Source organism: Equus caballus, chromosome 29, assembly GCF_041296265.1.
Source record: "Equus caballus isolate H_3958 breed thoroughbred chromosome 29, TB-T2T, whole genome shotgun sequence".
In the NCBI taxonomy this organism is placed as follows: domain Eukaryota; kingdom Metazoa; phylum Chordata; class Mammalia; order Perissodactyla; family Equidae; genus Equus; species Equus caballus.
The window spans coordinates 10,167,658-10,175,483 of record NC_091712.1 but is presented as its reverse complement, the minus strand read 5'-3'; the positions used below and the strand labels follow the sequence as shown (position 1 = coordinate 10,175,483).

The 7,826-nt window shown below is 35.0% G+C and overlaps 1 pseudogene; it reads right to left on the bottom strand.

Moving 5' to 3' along the window:
* Positions 1-452: 452 nt before the first annotated feature.
* Positions 453-1,612, bottom strand: LOC111771164 (olfactory receptor 2T29-like; annotated as a pseudogene).
* Between the last annotated feature and the right edge of the window lie 6,214 nt (positions 1,613-7,826).

Here is a 7,826-nt window from a genome sequence, read left to right as displayed (position 1 = left end):
ATACCTTTTGCCCAGATTTACCTATGGTTAACAATGTAGCTATTTTGGTTCATCACCTTTCTTTCAATCTCTCTGTCTCTTTCAATATTTCTCTCTTTCTCTTACTCTGTTTCTGTCTCTCTCTTTCTCTCTCATTATAGACAATTTCAAACCTCCCTATGACATTCATCTTCTAATTATCTTATTATGTTTTGTAAAAATATAGATATTACTTGATAGAACTACAGTTATCAACTTCAATAAGTGTAACTTCAATACAATGTGACAATGCAATACATTTTGAATGGAGAAGGAGCATAGAATCAAAGAGTTTTATAGTACATTGAAGAAACACTAAAAAAGGGGTGAAAATGAGAAGACATCATGGTATGAGAATCTTAGAACTAACAGAGGCATAAGATTATAAACTTCTGATGTGTTGATAGAAGAAAAAAATATAAATATCAAATTTGTTATTTTAGAGTGTCTTGAAATACCAATCCCACATTCAACATTTTCTTCATAGCCCTTGTGACATTTTTATTCCTGAGACTCTAAATTAAAGGGTTTATCACAGGAGTTAGTATAGTACAAAGGACAGATACCAGCATGTCCTTCTTACAGGGGGTTATAGGAGCCAGAGAGCATGTAGGTGTATACAGAAGCCTCCTAGTAGAGGGTGACCACCATCATGTTTGGAGGAACAAGTGGGGAAGGCCTTCTTCCAGCCCTCTACAGAAATCACTCTGTGAATGGTGAGGAAGATGAAATAATAGGAGCTTAAAATTACTGTCACAGGGATGACGAGCATGAGAACACAGCAAAATTACACGAGTGTCTCATAGAGAGAAATGTTTGAGCAGGAGAGCTGTATAATGGCAGGGACCTCACAGAAGAAATGATGGATCTCCTGGAATCTGCAGAAGGGGAAGGTCAACCAGCAGTCATATGCCAGGAGAAGACACATCATGTGGTCCAAGAAGACAGGGTAATGGAGAGGATGGCAGATGGCTACATAGTAATCATAGGCCACGGTGGCTAGAAGGAAACATTCTGAACCACCTAGTGTCAACTATAGGAGCATCTGTATCCCACATTGAGGAGCTGAGATCTTAGTCACACTCATGTTCTGGTCCATGAGCATCTTGGGCACAGTGACAAAAATGTCCATCATGTCCATGAGACACAAGTGGCTGATAAAAAAAAAGTACCTTGGGGGGCTGGCCCCGTGGCCTAGTGGTTAAGTTCGCACGCTCGGCTGCAGGCGGCCCAGTGTTTCGTTGGTTCGAATCCTGGGTGCGGACATGGCACTGCTCATCAAACCACGCTGAGGCAGCGTCCCACATGCCACAACTAGAAGGACCCACAACGAAGAATATACAACCATGTACGGGGGGGCTTTGGGGAGAAAAAGGAAATAAAATAAAATCTTAAAAAAAAAAAATGTACCTTGGGGTGTGGAGGTTGGCATCAAAGTGCATCAGAAGGATCAGAATGATGTTTTTAGACAAGCCTATGAGGAAAACCACAAAAATGATCATGTAAATGTTGGCTGTTCAGATTGACTGAAGATTCCCACCAGGATAAAATCTGAGTCATCAGTGTGTTTGACCAAACAGGTTGTTTTGTCCATAAGGCTTTACATAAACCACAAAGGAGAACTTTGGTGTTAATGGAGTGCTCTTGGGATATAACCACCTGAAATAATTTAATGAATGTTTACTGAGGGTGTGTGTGAGTGTTTCTGTGCTTGTGTATGCCACCTTGGTTTGGCTAACCAGTGGAAGTCCCATGAGCCTGTATATTTGTGGAATATAAGTTATATATGATTTAATATATTTAGCAAAAGACTGATAATTCATAACTGTAAGTCAAAAGAATTGGTAACTTCACACAGTTCAAGTCATGAGATTTTTAAATTATAGATAGTGTTATCCATCAACATATATTGGGAATTTGCAGAGATGGTGCCTTAAGCAAACACAAAAAGTGAATCAGTATAAAGACAAAAAGTTCTATTTCTAGATTTTTTTTGAGGAAGATTAGCCCTCAACTAACTACTGCCAGTCCTCCTCTTTTTGCTGAGGAAGACTGGCTCTGAGCTAACTTCCATGCCCATCTTCCTCTACTTTATATGTGGGAGGCCTACCACAGCAAGGCTGCCAAGCAGTGCCATGTTTGCACCCGGGATCCAAACCAGCCAACTCTGGGCCGCCAAGAAGCAGAATGTGCAAACTTAACCTCTGCACCATTGGGCCAGCCCCTATTTCTAGATTTTTTATATGTCTAATTTATCTCTCTTCTTTAAGTATCTAAATGGAATCAAACAAAATTTGGAAGTGTGTTTCATGTAAGAATGTTCTAGGAAATAACTGGAACTTAATTTGGTGAAAATTTATACCAAATGTTTGAACCCCTCCGTCCCTAGAATCAGGCTGCCTTTTGAAATTTGGTGGTTATGTAGAGTGAACAAAGCAGCCCCCAAAGCAGGTCAGAGACCTCGCTCCTGACTGATTCCTTAGAGACTGTCAAAGCATCAAATGAGAAACCCAAAATCTCAACATGACTGTGACCGTTAACCCAACTTAATCTCTACCTGCCATCCCTGTGTTCACTCTATGTAAACAAAGAATAAAAATAATTTTTGACCTCAGGTCTTGTGAGGATTAAGTAGGGTAAAATAAGTGCTTAGAACATTATTAGTTGGAGATGAACAAGCACCTATACACATGGTTCAAGAGTTAATATCTAGCTAGTTATTTACAAGGTCTATGTAAGCGATGGCTGTTATGATTGTTTTATGCTACGAGTTAAATTACTTCAGCTTTCCACTTTCAGTATTATTCACACATTTAAGAATTTGAACCAGGTAATTTCTGTATCTTATGAATACTGGTATATTTGTGTGTATGTGTGTATTTATGTACACACTTATTTTATATAAATACAAGTATATATAAAATTTAAATAAATATGAAAACGGATATATATATATATCTTCTTTAACCCTGTTAAAACCCTTATGAACAATCTCAATCTCATCTTGTTTCTATTTATGATACAATTCTCCAGGTTTAAATTCATCTCCCAAAGATCTAAATGTCAGGAAGAACTTAGATTTATACGATCAATGCCATTTTTTGGATAAGGATTTATTTTGTTGTTGTTGTTTGCCCAAACATTATCTTCTTTAATGTACATAGGATTTTTCTATGGAAACTGAAATAAAAGGAAGAAAATTAAACAACATTGAAATGTCTCTGAGTCCAATTCCCTGCTTCTTCCTCTATCTTGATTTTAATTTGCTGTGTCTATGAAAAAGTAAACTAGGCTACATCTATGGAGGTCACCGTAAGTCTATTCAGGGAAAAATATGTAAATGTGATTTAAAGTAGATACAGAATGAATAATAAATAAGAGCAATAGATATAAAATAATCTGGGCTTTCTAAAGGCATTGGTAATACCTTCTACATTTTCTTATAAAGTTTAAACCTTTACAACTTTTCAACTTCTGATTGTTAAATGTTAAATTTCAGAAGACATTACCAACAGTTTGGAAATATTGACACTTCTTTATGGAAGGAGATTAAAAGTAGTTATGAAGCATCAATATTTCAAGAAGAATTTCCAAGTTCCAAATACATTTTATACTCTAGCAGCAATTCTGAAGTCTAATTATGATATTTAACTTATTAAAAATGTTGATTTCTGGGATGGTGAAAGAGTAGACAGCACTGCAAATGAATTTGATTCCTTGACATAAATATCCAACAAATTTGGATGCATTGCATTAAAAAATATAATCTTTCAATCCAATCCCACCCTCATTGGCATATGGAAGTCCTGTTGTGTTCAAAGCTTAAAAACAGTCAAATGAACTATAAAACAGATCTAGTAACCAAGTTTATGTATGTAGTCGAAGTGAAGTAAGGATCAGTGCAGTAACTGGCACTACTGTAGGTCTACTACAGTAAGTGTGTAGACCTCAAATCTGTTTACTGAGTAAATAGAGGGAGAGCTGGATGGTACTCTGGGCTTGCTGGGCAAATCTGTTCTGCACTTTGGTAAATTGAGGTCACTGTCATCAAGTCACACTGAACAGTCGAACTGAGACACAAACAAAAGAATGCTATCTATACTATTTAAAGCAACTGGACTCTCTTTTCGTTCTTATTCTTCCTTATGCAATTGTTGAAGTTTAATGTAAACAGCTTAGTGATTGTTTAACTTGGGAAATCATTAACTGAAATAACATCAAACATTTTTGAAGCATCCAAGCAATCAGTTTAATGCTGCACCACATTTACTCTTCCCCAAGATCCTATAAGGCACTTACTGTATTTTCTCCCTTTACAGATTAAAAAGATAAAGTTTTTGTAAGTACCTAATATCACACAACTAAACTGAGCAAGGAGTCTCTGTCAGCCCAGGAGGAGGTCCCCAAAATCTACAAGATGTTCTCAGATCTGTTTGGGCTTTAGTCCTCCTTCACATTCTACAATTTGTATTTTAGGCAAATCATTGCTAGCTTTAACAGGAAAACATAAATATGATTAAGACATTTATTTCAGTTCTCTAGCTACCAGAATTAATCCTCCTCAAATTAAAGTCAGTCATTCATCTTCTGAAAAATTTCAGTCAAAAAAAATCATGCAATAATATAGAAAGAATATATATTATTTTTTCCATAAGTAACTGGAAATTGAAATCCAATTTTTTTAAAATCTTAGAGCACATAAGCGTTATATAAAGAGTTTCTAAAGGAAAAGTGCATCAGTTTTTCTCACTTAACATAGATAATAGGGAAAATACTGAGGAAATAGTGTTAAGAACTAATTGAATGCTCAGAAGCAGAACAAATTAAGAACAATAATTATCCTTTTGCCCCAGATGTTCTGTCTACCTGTCTAGTTGGGCCCACCATCAGATGATTCCATGAGCCTCATGCAGATGAGAAAACAGAGTGTGGCCAGGATAAGTGTACACCACTTTGATTTTACATGTCCTTTAGAGGACAGGTTAAATATATCTGTTAATAAATACCCTTGGGACTTTGAATAAGCATGCAATTAATAGAGGTAAAGATGATAATACATGTAACCATGGCACTTTTCTGGTTTTCTTCTCATGCATTTTATAAAATCTCTTTTTATTATTAAAAGTAATATGTATCAAAAATCTTAACCGATATTAATAACTTCAATATCAACATCAATAATAGATTCTTATGTATGAAATATGCTATTTTCATATGTAGCCTTTTCATTCTTCAAAACATATTCACACATGTATTTATATATATCCTTTTGTAATCATCAAGTAAATTTTATGAAATATTTTTTGTCTTCTTATCTTCCACCCAGTAGAATGTGAAATTCAGAGATCAATGAATGTAATAAAGATAACATCACTAATCAACCCTTATCTTAGAACACACAAAAATCAAGTCCATAAGAATAAAGACTTAAATGTAAGATGTGAATCCATAAATCTTCTACAAGAAACCATAAGGAAAATCTCTTTGACATTGTTTTTTGGCAATGATTATTTTGATATGACAAAAAATATCAAGCAACAAAAATAAAAATAAATAAGTGGGAGTACATCAAACATAAAGCTGTTCAAAAAGCAAAAGAAATGATCGGGAAAGTGAAAAACCAACTTCTAGATTGGGGGAAAATATTTCAAAATATCTGATCAAGGACTAATATCCAAAATATATGAGGTACTCATGCAACTTAGTAGCAAAAAAGCAAAAACCCAATTAAAAAATGGGCAAACACCAAGTGAAATAGCCTAGTTAGTTCCAATCACTGAGTTTAGTGGTCTGACCCATGTGAGAGTGTGCTACCCACTAAGCAGAGCAGCCTGGTCATGGCCCACACACTGAGCACAGTAAATATTAGCTTTTATCATTTATTACACATTTGGTCACAGAAGATTATGATCTAAATGGCAGAGAATTCAAAATATCTTTCATAAACTCAATGAGTTACAAGAAAACACAAAAAGCCAGTTCAAGGAGATCATGAATAAAATGAAAGAAGAGAAGGAATTCTTCACAAAGAGATTGATGCCCTTAAAAAAATAAAGAAATCCTGGATATAAGAAACTCAATTATTGAGATATAAATAGTGGAGAAAGCATAAAAAAATAGAGCAGATATTATGGAGGAGAGAATTAGTGTCCTAGAAAATAAAAATCTAGAAATGCTTCAGGTGGAGGAGTAGCGAGAACTAAGATTTTTACAAAAATGTGAAAATTCTTTCAGAAATATCTGATCAAACTAGGAAAAGTAACACAAGATTATAGGTATGCCAGAAGGAGAAACGGTGTAGGAAATGAGCAGAGAAGTGTTCAAAGAAATAATTCTGAGAACTTCCCAAATCTGGAGGAAGAACTGCACATACAAGTACATGAAAGCAACAGAACCCTTAATTATATCAATACAAAAATAAGACCTTCTCCATGGCATATAGTATTAAAACTGTCAAAAGTCATTGACAAAGAAAAAATATCAAGGGCAGCAAGACAGAAAAGAATAAGGTACAAAGGAAGCCCTACCAAGCTTTCAGTGGATTTCTCAGCAGAAACCTTACAGGCTAGGAGAGAATGGAATAATATACTCAACATACCGAAAGACAAAAACTACCAGCTAAGAATGCTCTATCCAGAGAAAATATCCTTCAGATATGATAGAAAAATAAAAGCTTTCCAAGATAAACAAAGCCTGCAAGAGTCCATTGCCATTATACCTGCATTATAAGAAATGATGAAGGAAGCCCTCCAACCTGAAACAAAAAGGCAAAATTTATAAAGTTTTGATCATGGAGATGAGCATATAGAAAAAATGAGAAAATTGCAGCTCTCTATCAAAATAGGTCGGCAAACAATTGTAACATAGAAGGTAAATGGAAATAAATCATCAAAACTAACTACAAACAAGTCTATGTAGTCAAATAACTGACAAAACAAAAATAGAATAGCTTGTGACTACAATAACACAGAAGAGGAAGCAGAAAGGGTTGGAACCTGCTTAGGCTAATGGAGATAAAAGGCTATGAGAATAAGCATTATTTCATCTATTATATCTTTTATACAAACCTCACAGTATCCACTAAACGAAAAATCAGAGCAGAGGCAGAAGTCACCAATAGAAAACTGAGAAAACTATCACAGAAAATCACCAAACTGAAATGATAGAAATACAAGGGAAAAGAAAGAATGGAATTATAGGACAACTGGCAAACAGGAGATAAAATGTCAGTATTAAGCCGTCATACATAAATAATCACTATAAATGTAAATGTATTAAATTCACCAATCAAAAGGCAAAGATTAGATGGATTGAGAAACAAGACCCAAGGGTATACTGCCTCAAGGAAGCACATCTCAGCTCTAAAGACAAACATAGGCTCAGAGTGAAGGGATGAAAGTTTATACTCCAAGCAAATGGCAAGCAAAGACAGCAGCTATAGCCATACTTACATCAGACAAAGCAGATCTCAAGTTAAAAAAAATCATGGAAGACAAATAGTGGCAGTATATAATGATAAAAGGGACATTAGACCAAAAGTACATAACATATATTAATATAAATGAACTTAACATAGGAGCACCAAAGTATAAATAGCAACTACTAACACACCTAAAGGGAGAAATTGACAGCAACACAATAAACGTAGGGACCTCAACATCACATTTACATCAATGGATAGGTCATCCAGACAGAATGTCAATGAGGAAACAGTGGTCTTAAATGAAACACTAGGACAGAAGGATTTAATAGATACATATAGAACTTTCTATCCTAAAAGAGCAGAATACACATTTTTCTAAAGTGCA